General features: G+C 37.3%; 1 long non-coding RNA gene across 3 annotated transcripts in view; it reads right to left on the bottom strand.

The window, feature by feature from the left end:
* LOC115494956 (uncharacterized) overlaps window positions 1-14907 on the bottom strand; it is a 39143-nt gene that overhangs the window by 12761 nt on the left and 11475 nt on the right. For 2 of the 3 annotated variants that reach the window (XR_003959997.4, XR_012055542.1), the window contains exon 1: window positions 6115-6564. The exons of the other annotated variant lie outside the window; for it this stretch is intronic. This is a non-coding gene — a long non-coding RNA (uncharacterized lncRNA). Of the gene's footprint in view, window positions 1-6114; window positions 6565-14907 lie in introns of those variants that run through there. 3 annotated transcript variants of the gene reach the window in all.

Here is a 14907-nt window from a genome sequence, read left to right on the forward strand (position 1 = left end):
TTACGAAATTGAAAGAGTAGATGACATAGGCTGAGAGGGCACTAAGAAGTTTGGCTGATAGCAATGGGAATGTCTTCATTTCTCCTTCTGTATTCCCATGGAAACGACAATGTCTGTATGTACTGTGACAATGTATAATGGAGTTTGAAAGCATATATTAATGGAAATTTCTGATAGCATAATTTAAATCTGGTCATGGCCCAAAGACTGGCTTCTGTCTAGCACAGACTAACAAATTCTGTTTTCTTGATGTTCTTCTAGTAACTTATGCTTGATTGTATGTTTGATTATTTATTTTAGTAAACAAAGATGTTAGCAGGTATATCAACAATGAAAGCATCTGTTGTTCAAATGTATGTACAGTGTATACAGAAAAAGTTCACCTGTAATTGACAAAACAACAGGTAGGTAATTCCAGAGAGTAGATAATGAAACATGGAAGGGATCTATAAATCTATTTAAAGTTATGTGAAAGAAAACTGGATTTTTTATTTTTTTAGGAGAAGAGTTTATCTTTGAAAACTCTGCAGACTTAAGAAAACTGTATGAAATTATTTTGAAATACAGACTCTAGATCTTATCTTGATATGCCTTAACAATATGTTAGGAAAATGAAACTACATATGCACAGACTCCCTTTAGACTTCTGCTTGTGAATCGTCTCAAATCAGTTCAAAGAGAAATGAGGCAAGTAATTTGAAAAATAAAAGCAGCATCTAACAAAAAATACTCTGCAACGATGATGCTAGGAGGCTTGGGTTGGGATAATTTTTGGGGGAATACATGGTAAATAATTCCTTGAAGCAATTAATATGGAGTCCATATAGGGAAAGAGACTCTGGGCAAAGTCCTCTGGAACATAAAGAGACATGATCATGTAGCATGAATTCTTTTATTGGCCCATAAGGGAAGAAGAGGCACTTGCCATAGCATGCTGATATGTATCCTTTCAGTTTGTATGGGGAAAGAAAAAGTAAATTTTCTTCTTCTCTTTGTACCTGCCAATATTTTAAGTTGTTATCATGTTTCAGAGTATTTTGCTCCTATGTGCCTGTCACTGGAGCAAGTGATGACAGACCTGTTTCATGTCTGACATCCAGCATCTTTTAACAGTACTTTGAAGAATGATTCACATCAACTCTATATGAGATTAGTCAGCTTGACAAATACAGCCCATCTACTCAATGAATGTCAGAGGCTCAGCCCTCTAAAACTCTGGACTTAACAGCTGTAGTCAAGCTTAGAGTGAAGGTCATAAATCTTCCAGGACTGGGGGAGCTGCAGTTTATTTGATAGCTGCAAGTCACTGAGGACTGCATTGAACTCTCAGTGAAAAACTCATATTCTTCCAGGATATGACTTGGACCAAATCCAAAATCGTACTGTGTAGTTTAATTGAATGAATGAAACACAATGTTGATTTGCCAGCTGTTATATTAGAACCCAGGCTTTTAATTCCTTGCTCACAAATTACTCTCTGCATGCAGGCAGGATGCAAGGACTGTTCCACTTAACACCCAGCAATTCAGAGTCTGTAGGGAGTTCCACTGCACACAATGCAAATACCTGGAATAAATAGCAAAACATTCCCTAGTATGTAAATGAAATACCTTCAGAGCTTTTAAGAAATAACAGAGTCTTAAAGAGTACCAATTACATTCTGCAATGAAATATCTGCAAAACGCATATGCATGCATACATATGTTATAGTGAGATACTTTAGTCTGGTCTTGGACTGCTAAGGTTTGTCTTCTATTAGTCTGTTCAAATTTTGACTTAGAAAAAGGATTCATTCAAAATTCTCTTGCTTCACCCTGTCCAGTATCATGAATTCCAACAGCCTGTGCCCAATCTGGCATCTTTTAAAATGAACACTCTGAATTGCTGAAAATGTGACAGAACCTAGAACAAAGATTTAGGTAGGCAGAGAAACACAGCTTGAAGGCACATAATGGTGTTGAAATGTAGCTGTCATTTCCAAATGGAAAGATTTGAAAATAATTCTTCACTTATCTGTCAGGATGGTTTAGATGAAAGGACAGAATAATTTTTGTTTCTTCCATAAGTGAAGACCTGAGGAGGTCCAAGCTCTTAGTTTTTTAGTCTATTCTAAGAATGTAGCATTAGAAAGCTAACTTCTTTAGCAATTAGATAGTTTAGCCACATGGACAGTCATTTGCATCTTGAATAATATATTGCAAGGTCAGATCCTGAAGACCACCATAGCTATTGTATTTGATTCAGTCCGCAATGCTACATTTTATAGACCATATGTCATAATCCAGTTCCCTTTCATAACTGCATATGTTTAGATGCAATACTGTGCAACCTCTGAATGAAGATAGAGAAGGCAACTGGTTACCAAAGATACATACTTTATATCATAACAGTTCATAATTTTTTTAAAATCAACACCTTTAAAACCAAGAAGATTTTATGTTCTCAATAGAATATTATAATAGAGGGATATTAGAGTTCATTTGCATACGTCAGGGTGTTAGGATAAATAAACCAAATTAAATAATTTCTGTTGTATCTTGCCTGGAGGCAAAATGTGCCTCTGGCCAAACATTCAAAGTTTAGGCCTGTTGCATTATTTAAAAAGCATTAGGCAACAGTTTGAAAGCCAACTTCGACACATATAACCCATACATTTAACTGAGGGAATAGCAATTTTGCAACAGAGACAAAATCCAGGATGCGGATTTTATATCCTGTAGTGAAACATCCCTTTTTGTCCTACCAATGCAACATATGCATTATGATTCAGTATTAAATTTCTATTTTAAAGAAACACACATCTTCACAGGGTAGATGATGTGGTCATAACACCTATTCAGTAATTTCTATTCTTGTGTCCCTGTCACTTCTCATGCATCATACACTCCTGAAAAGACAATTATTTTTATCCCTGGTAGTCCATTTATTGGAGGCCTTCAAAGATATCAGTAGATTGGTTTTCAACTATTATTTTCTCTGTTTTACAGAGAAATTCAGCAGACAAATAGGATTGTATGGATGCCCTTAGGAGTATTCCACATGGTAGTGGATACTTTCCTATGCACCTGAATACCGTTCTAGATATCTTAATATTACTACAGTGGGAATTTAGACATTTAAAACACTTAGAGACACATATTTGCATGCACTCTCATATAAATGATCTGAAATATGTTGTTGTACTTGCAGAAGACACAGGCTAGGTAATAATAATTATTATTCTATAATATATAATAATACTAGAAGAGGTACTTTTCTTTCAGATTTGCTTAAACTGACTTGGGCAAGTCATATAGGGGAAATACCTTGCCAGTTTTTCTGTCTTTACTATGCTTTTGAACAATCTCTTGCAAAGTAATTCTTCTTACAGTAACCATGACCACCTTCCAGCATGGGCACTGAAAAAGGCAGGGTCTAATAACATTTTTCTCCTTGTATGTAGGGGTTAGTATATCCTCTTTTATGATTCAGCATTCTTTACTAGCTTATAAAGATCATCTTCATTCTCTTCTTTCTCCTGACAGACTCAGAACACAGCACAAACAGCCTGTTAATATATAGATACACATTACAATTTTGAAAGCATCAAGAGCAATGCTTCCAAGTATTATTAATTAGGAGGTATCACAGATTATGTTGGCCGTACGGACTCTTAGAAATTAAAGCCAAAGTGGAAATACAACCACAGTGGGCATGAACATTCTTGCACCCATGGACTCAAAAATCTCTGGATACAAATAGGAATAACAATGAGGAACACCATCTGCTGAAATAATCTCTTTATACATTCTTGGCAGACCTGCAAAAAAGGAGGGGTAAGGAAGGCGTGTGAGGAGTTTCTAGCCAAAATTTGCAGCTAGATAAAGGTAAGGACAGCAGATGTTGTCAGCACTTCACTCATGGGGTTTTGTTTGCCCAGCCACTATTTTTTAGCAGGAACTAGAAAACATCATTCAAAGGTCCCACTGAAATAACCTGGTACTTTTCAGCAGTCAGGTGTTAACAACACACAACTACATGCTGCTGTGAAATAAATTTAGATCCTAACAGAACCCAACTGCAATAATTGAGATGGAACTAATGTCTTTTGTGATTTTTGCAGGGTAGGCTAATCTAAATGCTTTGCAGAGAAGAGAAGGGATATTTTCTCCTATAGAAGCATGGAAGTTCAGACCTCCATCTTTTTAAACAGTCCTTGGAATACTGATAGTTGAGTTCACAAGTACATAGAGATTTGTCAGCTGAAAACCAAAATAAAACTCCTATTGAACATCTTTCCAAGTACCAGAGACATAAAGCAAATTTACAGAGCATCATACAGTTTTACAAAGGATTTAAAAGGAACACACAACAATGAATCTGTACCCTCATAAACACAGGTTTCTTTCCATTATCAGTAAAATACTGCAACTTTTGGCCTGCCCTGATAGCTCAGGGTGTAAGGAGTTATTGGCCTTGCCTTTGCCAGAGCTGACCTTAGCTTGCTTTAATGACTGTGTTGTGGTCAATGGACTGGCTAATGCCTCTCCACTTATAACTTCATTTGCAGTGGTATTGCATGAGGCAAATGCCTGACAAATCTTGGTAGTCATTTTGGGGCAAGAAACAGCCCTCTGTGTCAGATGGGACACATGAAGGTTTCTGTCCAGCTTTCACACTTCTTGCTGGAAAATATGTGAAATAATACCAAGGAGACACAAACAATTTGAAGGCTATTACTGATGTGACATCTCTGCATTAATTTGAACAATGAGTATATATTTTTGTGACAGAATTAATTATTAAGACTGTTAAGATATTAATTAGACTAAGAGTAAATGCTTAGTTTCAGGTATATGGCATGTTCCCCTCTTCTCATAACACTTGCAGTGTATCAAGACCTTTTACTACCAATTTTACGCCCTCCTGGAACAGCACTTGAAAGACAATTATGAACACGTGAATACATTTCTGCTGAATTAGCCAGAGCATGCAACATGAGTTTTATGTTAGATTTATGTTGGTATGCTGACTTTATATCAGCTGTGGAAAGACAGATGACACGTGATAAAACCTTATGTTAATAGCACAAAGCTAACATACTAGAAGTTTTGCATTAATTTCAGCCAGCACTGAAAGATTATATGGGATCAGCCCTTTGCTCCTTGCAGCTGCAACATTTTGATCTGGTACTGGAACCTGAAGACAGGTTTTCCTTTATCCTGAATTTGCGGCCTTAGAAATTCTGATGTTGCATTTTTGACTGATAGCCTATCTTACTCCTTTTCAATTCATGTAGGATGTTCATATGAGAAAATGCTCCTTTATATTCAATAAGTAGGGGATATTTTGATGAATATGCTGATTATTTATCTGCTCAGGGTTTTTGCTGGTCACCTTATCTTCCCTTCTTTCTCTCCTCTCCCATCTCTATTTTTCATTCTCCTTAATTTTGTCCTTTCTGGCTTTGTGTTTCACTACTTATCTTTTGGTTATGTCTCTCCCTTTCTCTTGCCTTCCCTGCTTTTTGATGAGTCTCTCTGCTCTGGCTTTCCTACAGCCCATTCCCCCCCTCCTTCTTGCTGCTCTCTCTCCGTTTGTGAGCTCCGCAGACTGCTCCTCTGCACTCCTTGGCCGAGGAGCACAGTGATGGACTGGCATGCTGCTTCCTGGTTGGAATGAGACCTTCATGTTTATGGAAATAATTGCTGTGTGGATGGCTTTGCTTTGACTACAAAGCTGTAAGTGGAGCTAGTGGTTTAGCATATTCAAATTCCACTAAGTGAGCAAATGGGAGGTAAATAATGGCATTTACATAATGAATAAAAATCCATTGGAATTTTATTACATTCAACAAGTGCCTGAAGAAAAAATGTGTGATTATTTGAGAGAGGTCAGACTGTCAATATAAAAAGGTATTCATTTGAAATTAAAACCCAAGGAGACTAATAGTAAAAATTTATGAAAAAAGAAGATATTGTGGAATTGGGAAGAAACTCTCAGTTTGTAAAAATCAGACATACCTTTCTTACCTGTCATGGGATGGAAATTACATTGAGAAAGAGGTTGAAAAATAAAAAATCAAATCCACAGGAAACAAATTAAAACTGTATTAGATTAGAGTGGGATACTGACCTTGTAAAAGCTGCAGTTACCCTATTCATAGTACCACTGGATGTACTGCTGCATCACAGGATGATTTTTGGTTATCTCCATGAAGAAAACTGATGACTTTGATGAAGCTTGTAAAGCAAAGTCAAAACATACAAGAAACTAACATAAATGAAAACAAAAAAGATACATTGTGGTTGTTCCATCCAGAGCTAAAAGGAATTCTTTCTACTTGGCAATTGAGAAAAATGGCATTTTAGGACTGGTAATATATCCAGAGGGCTAACAGGGTGAGATTGCCACAGTAGCAGCAAACAATAAAATAATGCAATGCTATCTGAAAATGTAAAGCAGAAAAGATCCTTATAGAGGGCAAACCTTTCTTCATACAAAAGATTATATGTCCCAAGGGGATGATTTCATACTTTTTCTGTGGCTGTCAAAGGACAGAAAAAACTCAGGAACACTAATTTCTTCCATCTGAAGGGAGTGGAAGTCAGTGAGCAGTGAGCTTTCAAATCACCCCTCCCCTTTCTTGGGCTGTTTAATCCAGATCATAATCAGAGAATTTTATTGCTGCCCTAATCTCTCAGGCTTCAGTATGAGATGTGCATGGATTTGTTTCTGTAGCTTCCTGTCCTACCAGACTTCAGAGACCCAAAGAAGATACCTAAATGAGGAGCCATCGCTTTCCATTATAGCCTGGTAGAAATACCAACAGTAACAAAGGTGACTCAGCTCTTAAACTGGCTAAATCTATTTTAGCATTTCTCTGTGAGAAACTACAGGAGACATGTATTCTAATTATTGCTCCAAATTGGTTGAAATTAGGACAAGTTGATTGAAAATAAAAGGACCTGAAATAAACATAATCCTGTGCAGTTCTGTTAAATCAGCAATGCCTCTCAGGGATTTTTCATCCCAGCCTGCTGGGAGATGCAGGCTCACACAACACAAAAACCAGAGGGATGTGTTGTCTTAGGATCCAATTCAAAGCACGTTGAAGTAAATGAGCTTTGATAGATTTCAGTGGGTTTTAGCTTCTGCTTCCCTGTGGGCTGTCTGCAGAGGTGAGCCATCCTCTTTCACTTGGAGGGAGGGAGGTGTGATGGCCTGCCCACCTGGCAGGCATTGTCTGCTGCAGCTGACATCCCTTGTCACGGGTAAAATGTGCTTCTTTATGAATTTTGTGCCTGCATGTTCTGTTTGCTTTCATGTTGTACTTACATTCCTGCCCTAATCCTCAGCAGCATCTACATGCTGTGTGAGCTGTTTGCATATTCTACTGACCTTTCACAAAGGCAGGAAGCGACTGCACTGCTGCATCCATGCTGATAGCTTCAGCCTGGCTGCTACATCTGCTGTCATCTTGCAAACTACTTTTCATTACGCTTCAAAAAAAGAAGCCCTAATGACATGCCTTATTCAAAACCAAATGATCCTGGATTGGTTCACAACTGGTTTACTAAGCTTGTATAAAACCTTGTGCTTTTGGAAGGCATAGTAGAAGAAGAAAAGGGAGATAGAAAAGGAAATGCTTCACTAGTTTATTCCTCTCCAGTCTTTTAATTTCAGAATGAGAGCACTATTTAAATGCCAGATCTGATCAACTACTGAACCACAGAGGTGAAAAGAGATAATAACTAATCTGCAAAACACTTTTTCAAAGGAAAACTTGGTTACACACATTATTGTTACTTGTTCTGTGTGCAGGTTTCTAGTTAGGCTGAGGTTCTGTCTTTCCACAGGTAAAATTTATATTGGCACAGTACAGCAAAAATCTCTCAGCCACTTCAGCAAAAACATGTACAATAAGATTATTTGGCTTCTTCATCGTGAACAGTTTTGCTCTGGTACTTAGCAACATTTTCATGCACAGTGATTTTTCAAGCTTGAAAAACGTTCTTTTTATGTATTTTTGTGCAGAGTGGTGTTTTAGTAGAAGTCTCTAGGTTTTTAAGAAAGTAAACTGTAACAATCAGAACTTTACCAGCTCTGTAATTTGAAGTAATAAGCATTTAGAAATAGCAGTGATTCACGCAGGTTTGTCACAGAAAAGAAAATAACTGGAACTCAAGAAACAGGAATAATACCAAGCACTGTGCAATGTTAAATAGAAATATTTGAGCTCAAAAAGGCACCAGGAAACTGAATCACAGCTCTATTAGTGTGGTACGTTTCCTAACCTAATACCTCCTGGTGACAAGCACTAATGAAACAGCCCAGAGAGATCTATGGGCTTGCAAATTTACATTAGTTCAGGTACAGAATATATACCTTTTCATGGGTTGTGCAGTTTTGATTGAACTTTTTATCAAATTCATGCTATAGTAAGAGTTTTCTGCTTGCATACAGGCGGTTTTGTTTACTCCCTTCTAACTTAATTTTACCTTGCCATTTCTAAGTGCCCCTACCTGCAGCCTTTCCCTTCTCTGTCACTCAGTCTCATCATAGCCCCAGGCTATCGGTCCCATTTCTCCAATTTTTATTAAAAGTGAAAAATCTCCTTGTCTGAACAATTCTTTTCTCCTCATTTAAACAACCAGGGCCACCTCCTGAGCCCACAGCCGTGCAATAACATTTTGAGCACTTTCCTTTTAGGAACACTGAATCTCAAGTGCTCAGACTTTTTGCCAGATTTGGTTTTAACCTAGTTCCTCATTCATGGTTCTACTACAGCCAGACCCCTTTTCTCTGCCCTTCAACCTTGCCTCAGTGTCAGGACATGTCTACTTACTCTGTTACCTTTTTTCCTTTGGAACACTTATTCCCAACTTGACTCTTCTTATCCAGATGTCTAATGAGCTTGCAATTTCTTTTTTCCCACAGTAGACTTTAATTTCCTTCTTCTATATTATCTCTTTCACCTCAGCCTCTTGCCTTGACAAACACACTATTTCAATCCTCACTTCCAGTCCCACTTTTCCCACAGCCTGAAATACAAACTTCCACCATCTTCAACCTTGCATCTCATCCCATGCCCCACACCCTATTTCCATGTGCCATTCCATGGTCACTCCTACCTTACAATTCTATTTTAACCTCTGGGTTTATGAAAAAATTAGTCTTTTTCTAGATTTCTTGGGCCCAGCAAGAAAGTTGCTACCAAACACACAGGAGAGAAAAGACCTCTAAGAACTAAAAACTGGACTTGGTACAATACGAACAGGTCACAATTACTATTTGAAGCATAGTTTTGTTCAACCACATGATAGACATGCTACAGCTGGGATTTTGGGAGGCTTTATCCTGAAAAGCTGTATGAAGAGGATATCTCTGGAACATAAGCTAACTGTGGAATTTCAAAGGCCAAAGCTGAGCAGCTTTTCCATAGAGAGAAAAGGCACTTGCCTGCCAAAACACACACATGCACGATGGGTCTCCTAAGAGAAAAAAAAAAAAAAAAAAAAAAAAAAAAAAAAAAAAACAGGCTGAATTTTTTAACATGAGCAAAAGAAATGTATTTTTCCATTCCATTAATATTACCAAATCATTTAAAAGCTGATTTAAAAATAATAAATCTGTTGGGCAAAAATAGACTTTTGGAAAATTTGAGTTAAAACAGCTCTATCAAGGAAGACTTGTAAACATTTTTAAAGTCTTCTAATGGAAGCATAAGACATACTGTTTGCTAACTGACAATAAAAACTCCAAATCTACTATTTTTCTGATTTTTAAAAAATTATCATCTCTCTTTAAATGCATAAAACAATCTGATAACGAGGTGTGAGAGGCACACAAGTTCAAGACTTTCACAAAATGAGGGGCACAGGTTGAAGCAGAAGGTAAGATTTTCTCTGTAAGAGTATTGATGAAATAGATAAACCACATACAGAATCTAATCTGGAAATCTGGAGATGTTCAAATTACCTTGAAAACAAAATTGAAAAATAGAAGAGAAAATACTGTTCCAATACCTGCTCATTGATTTAAACATTTTAGGTGCCAGTAGGAATAACAACAATGAAAACCGTCTGCTGATCTCTGCAACTAATTCTTTATCTATGCTTGAAAGACTTATGCAGAGATGGGAAGCTAGGTAAGAGATTGCAGACAAAACAAGTTGTATATGGCAGTTGTTTGGAGGGTTCCACTCGGAGGAATCCAGTTGCCATGTAGTTAAGAGCTTTCCCGGGACTGGAGATCAGCTTCTTGTGGAACGACTGTCATCAAGCTAGTAACACCTTTCTTCTGGTTTAATTCATAAACCAGTAGTTAAAAATAAGATTTTGAAAAGCATAAGGGCTCAAAACAGGATATTGAAATAATGATTTAATATATAATGACATAAAAATAAATTGATGAATAAACAGAAAATTTATAGAGGATATAATGGATTTTTTTTTTTTCATGTGGAAAATTCCATAAATCCATGATGTCCCTGGCAGGTTTTTATTCTGTGCACTGCCTCAATCCAAACCAGACTCTTGTGAGCTCACAGCAGTTCTGATTTCTAAATATTTTTCACAAAGTTGTAGCATTTGGAATATTTAGGAATGGTCTATTTGTGTTCACATGAAAAGAGATTTGACCGTACAGTGGGGAGAAGGGTGCTGTGCAAGCCAAAGGGAAGTAACTGAAGATGATTTTATGTGGGTGGCAGGGGTAAGCTTTACACCACTCCCACATAGTTATTCACATGCTGAATAGTCGCTGCTGAATAGGTTAACAGCTTATGTACACCACCACTAATCACAAAGTGATATTGTTTATTAATGAATGCAATTTAGTCACACAAGACCACAGGCTTGACACATAACTGACACCGGAAGCACTCAGGACTTCTCTGAGATTGAGCCAGTTTTAGCAATAGTCAAGGAACTAGTGCCTGATTTTTAGCTTTTGGGAAGGCAGATTTCTGTGTGGTAAAGATCCAACAGCCTTGTGTGATGCACAGCAGCCCTTCATCTTCACAAGCGCTGCCAAAGGATTTGGGGTGATGCTCAGTGAGTAAAAGTAGGTCTTGTTAACAAAACATGTAAAAACAGCCACAGATGGACCCCAAGATCAAGGAGGACTGTACCCCTACCACCACTGTAGTTTTTCTCCTGAGGAGTGCAGGATGTCCAGGACTCACGGAATCATGGAATGGCTTAAGCTGGTAGGGATCCTAAAGATCACCTAATTCCATCCCTCCGCTAAGGGTAGGGATACCACCCACTAGGTCATGGACTTTTCCCCCTCCATGCACACCCCTCTGTTTTAGGACAACTGGAGCTATTTGCTGTAAGGTCCATAGGGACACTGCAAGAGTGAGCATAGCTCCAGGAAAAAGGGTACATGTAACGAAGCTGTCTTCTAAAATAATTTTAAGGGTATTATCAGGGAGGTTTTTCCAAATTACTTTGGACTATAATGGTTAATAGTACTGGAATTGACTAACTATTACCCATATTTTGGTTTGATTGTTATAATTTTGGTTACTCTAACAATATATATGTATGTATATAAAATGTTCTCTTTTTTCCTAGCAAAATTTCAAACATAACAGTAGTAGGGATGTGTTCCCACATCCTTCAAAGAGAAAATACAGTGATAGGTAGGCACATACAGACCTTTTAGTGACAAGCATAGTATTTTTCATATTATGACTACAATCAAGAACACAGTTAGCTTCCTACAGGGACAGATCAGCACTTGTGGACTGCAACCAAGCAATTCAAAAAGATTTCTCTTAATTCATGACTGTTAGGTATAAGAAGTGAGCTGAAATTATTGTGGGTTCTGAGATCAAATCACAGGTAAGACTTGGTTCAACTGGTTATTTCTAAAATGCTGCACCTCTTTATATGCTTATGCTTCTATGGCTGCACACATCTCTATCTATTGTGTCCATAGTGCCAGATTCTGGATCCAGCCTGAAACCTACCTGTGGTCTAGGAAGAGCAGAAACTGCTCTCTTCCCATCACAGAGAGAGAGAAGGAAGCTTAGGTTCAGCCTTAAAGAAGAAAAGCTCCTTTACACAGTAAATTCTGTATTTTTAACCACTGGGTCAGGTCAAGGACTTCTTTTGTACAGTGTGGAAGATGACAGCTCTGTAATAGTCAAATTCCTTCTGCTTGCCACAACCAAAGAGACTGGAGTCCACTTTTCAGTAATTGAGGCGTTAGAATATTTTCTTCAAGTGCTCTGATGTCACTCTACACACTGACCAGCAGAATATATGGGAATAAAAGCCATCAAAGAAAAATTCTCACAAGTAGAATCTCTGTGAACATGCCTCCTTGTTCATTTATCCTTCCTACTTTCCCAGGTGTTGTAACAAGAGGCATCCTGAAATTATGGCTGTAGGCCTTTTGTTTGGACCTTGCAAGTCAAATTTGGCCTGGAACCAAGCACTACAAACTGAAACAACTGGTCCAATACTTGTGTTGTTCCCTGATGCATTTTTATCTCTACATTGCAGTTCCCTGCTTGGTGACTCAGAGCAATTTCTCTAGGTGGCTAAATTGGTTGTGTTGGTGGCTTTTCAGCTGTATTTTTCTCACTGGTAAGTAATCTTGAAGATTATCTGGAGAGGAAGCCAACAGATACTTTTCTGCTATTGCTGTGAAACAGACCTTGAGAAATGTCTCCTTTGCAGAACCAGTGATACTCCTCAGAGATTAAAGAGCCAACCTGTCACATATCATTGTTGTCCTAGAGCAGGTCTCTGATGGTGGAAGAGCTTTCCATAATAGAAAGCAGCAGAAGTGGCAAGAAGAGCACTCATCGACAAGCAGAACTTTGGGATTCTTTTGGGCAGAGATGGGAGCAAACCATGATGCCTACTAAATAAAGTAAGCACAAGACTGTCACTTGTCCCAGCCCTCCCTGAGCTGATCTGTGTGTATTTCAGCATTCTTCCTCTACAAATTCCTTTCAAGTGTGCTCAATATTCAATAAAGAGACTGTGCACATCTGCTGTTCCAAGAAGCAAGTTTAATTGCTGATGGGATTGTTTCCCACTAGCATTTCAACCCATCTGCATGTTGCGATTACTGAAGCCTAATTTTGTTTTTGTCTACTTCAACCTTTTCAAGTGATATTCATTAATCCCATCTATGGCATCTCTAACATGTGGGAAATCTGCCTAGAGTAATTACAAAGTATTTCCTCTGCACTTAGTTCTCATATAAGAGCATGTGAAGATAATGAAGGCTGATTGTAGTGTCATCATTCCATTGAGGAAATGAATGATGCTGTTCAAATAACAGCTGGCTTGTTACATAAAAGAAATGACAGATCAGAATAATAAAGACAAACTCCCCTTTAACAGATCTTTCTAATTTGAAAGTCTCAAATAATTGTCTGGAATCCTAGAAGTACAGAACATAGTGAAAAAAAGGCCCTTAAATTTGCTCTGTATGGTTGTGTATATACCCTCACACATATATATATTTGTGCACTTATACATACATGCCTAAAGACATATAGTATTTTTTTACTATTTTTGCATTATATATATATATATATATATATATATGTGTGTGTGTGTGCGTGTGTGTGTGTATGTGTGTATATATGTGTGTGTATATATATATGGCAGTGAGAGAGTAAGACCACCAATAATAATTTTTTAAAAATCTGGAATATCTATGACAGAAAATAAAATACAATTTAGGAAAATTACCTTTTTTATAGTTAACTGACCTGAAGTGGGCAAGTAGGAACATGAATTATATGTATCATAATTGAATTTAAGGTGCAATGAAATTTTCATTATACAATAATAATTTACACAACAGTGCCATTATAAAAATATTGTGAGGCCCTAATCTCCAGCAGGTATATATAAATATATATGTGAAAAACAACAGAGGTTCTTCTTTTTTATAGATACCTAAATACATTTGTATATATAAATATCACATATATAGGCATCATATACAGATATATACATATATATATGCACAAATAGAGAAACAGCAGTTGATAAATGGTCTGTTTCAAAGTGCCGACTGCTCCACAGATAAAATTTGCAATGCTCAGCTCATACTCCGTGAAGCCAAAGGCTAATTTCACTGTGTCTTTCTGCCTGAGCGTGTTCCTAGATAGTCCTTCTGTCTAAACCTCAGAGTATGACTCCTTTCAGAAGGAAGAGATAACATCATATAGCATTAGCAGACTACAACACTTGATTTCTAGCTGGAGTTTGAAGTAATAACAACAAAAATGTGATAAGTTTCTGGTCTAAATATTTCCTTGAATGATCCAAGGATAATGTCAACATGTGACCACAAATGATACAGAAGACAGAATTAAAATTAGTAAAAACATTAGGTAAAATGAAGCACAGCGATGAAGCCTTTGAGAAGAGACTTTCTCAGCAATGCCCTAAACTAGATACAGGAGACTTTGGGAAAAAATTCTTCATGTGGTCCCATTTTAGGTTTTCAGGCTGATGTAAACTCTTGGGAGCTGCAAATAAGGTGGACCCAAAGGAATAAAAAATGCAGAATAATCCCAGTCCAGGCTCTTGCTTCAAGTAACATTTGCTGGGATGAACCCCAAGGGTGAAGTTTATCCCAGCCTGTCTGAGTAACATGTTCCACTGCTTGACTGTTCTAATAAAACACCTCATATTTTGTATTTATGCATTAATATTTGCCAAAGGGGTAGCAAAAGCCAAAATCAATGCTTAGAGCTTTAAAAAAGAAAATCAAGTAGAACATAAAATCCTGTTACAGAAGGCAATAAAGTTGTTTAAATTGAGTGTATACAATATCTTCATGAAATTCTAGCTTCAGGAAATGTTGGAACAAAAATGTATCTAGATTTAATTATATTTTTATTATTATTCATAAATGAAGAAATAGGGATCTATATTGCTATAG

Source organism: Taeniopygia guttata, chromosome 1, assembly GCF_048771995.1.
Source record: "Taeniopygia guttata chromosome 1, bTaeGut7.mat, whole genome shotgun sequence".
Classification (NCBI taxonomy): domain Eukaryota; kingdom Metazoa; phylum Chordata; class Aves; order Passeriformes; family Estrildidae; genus Taeniopygia; species Taeniopygia guttata.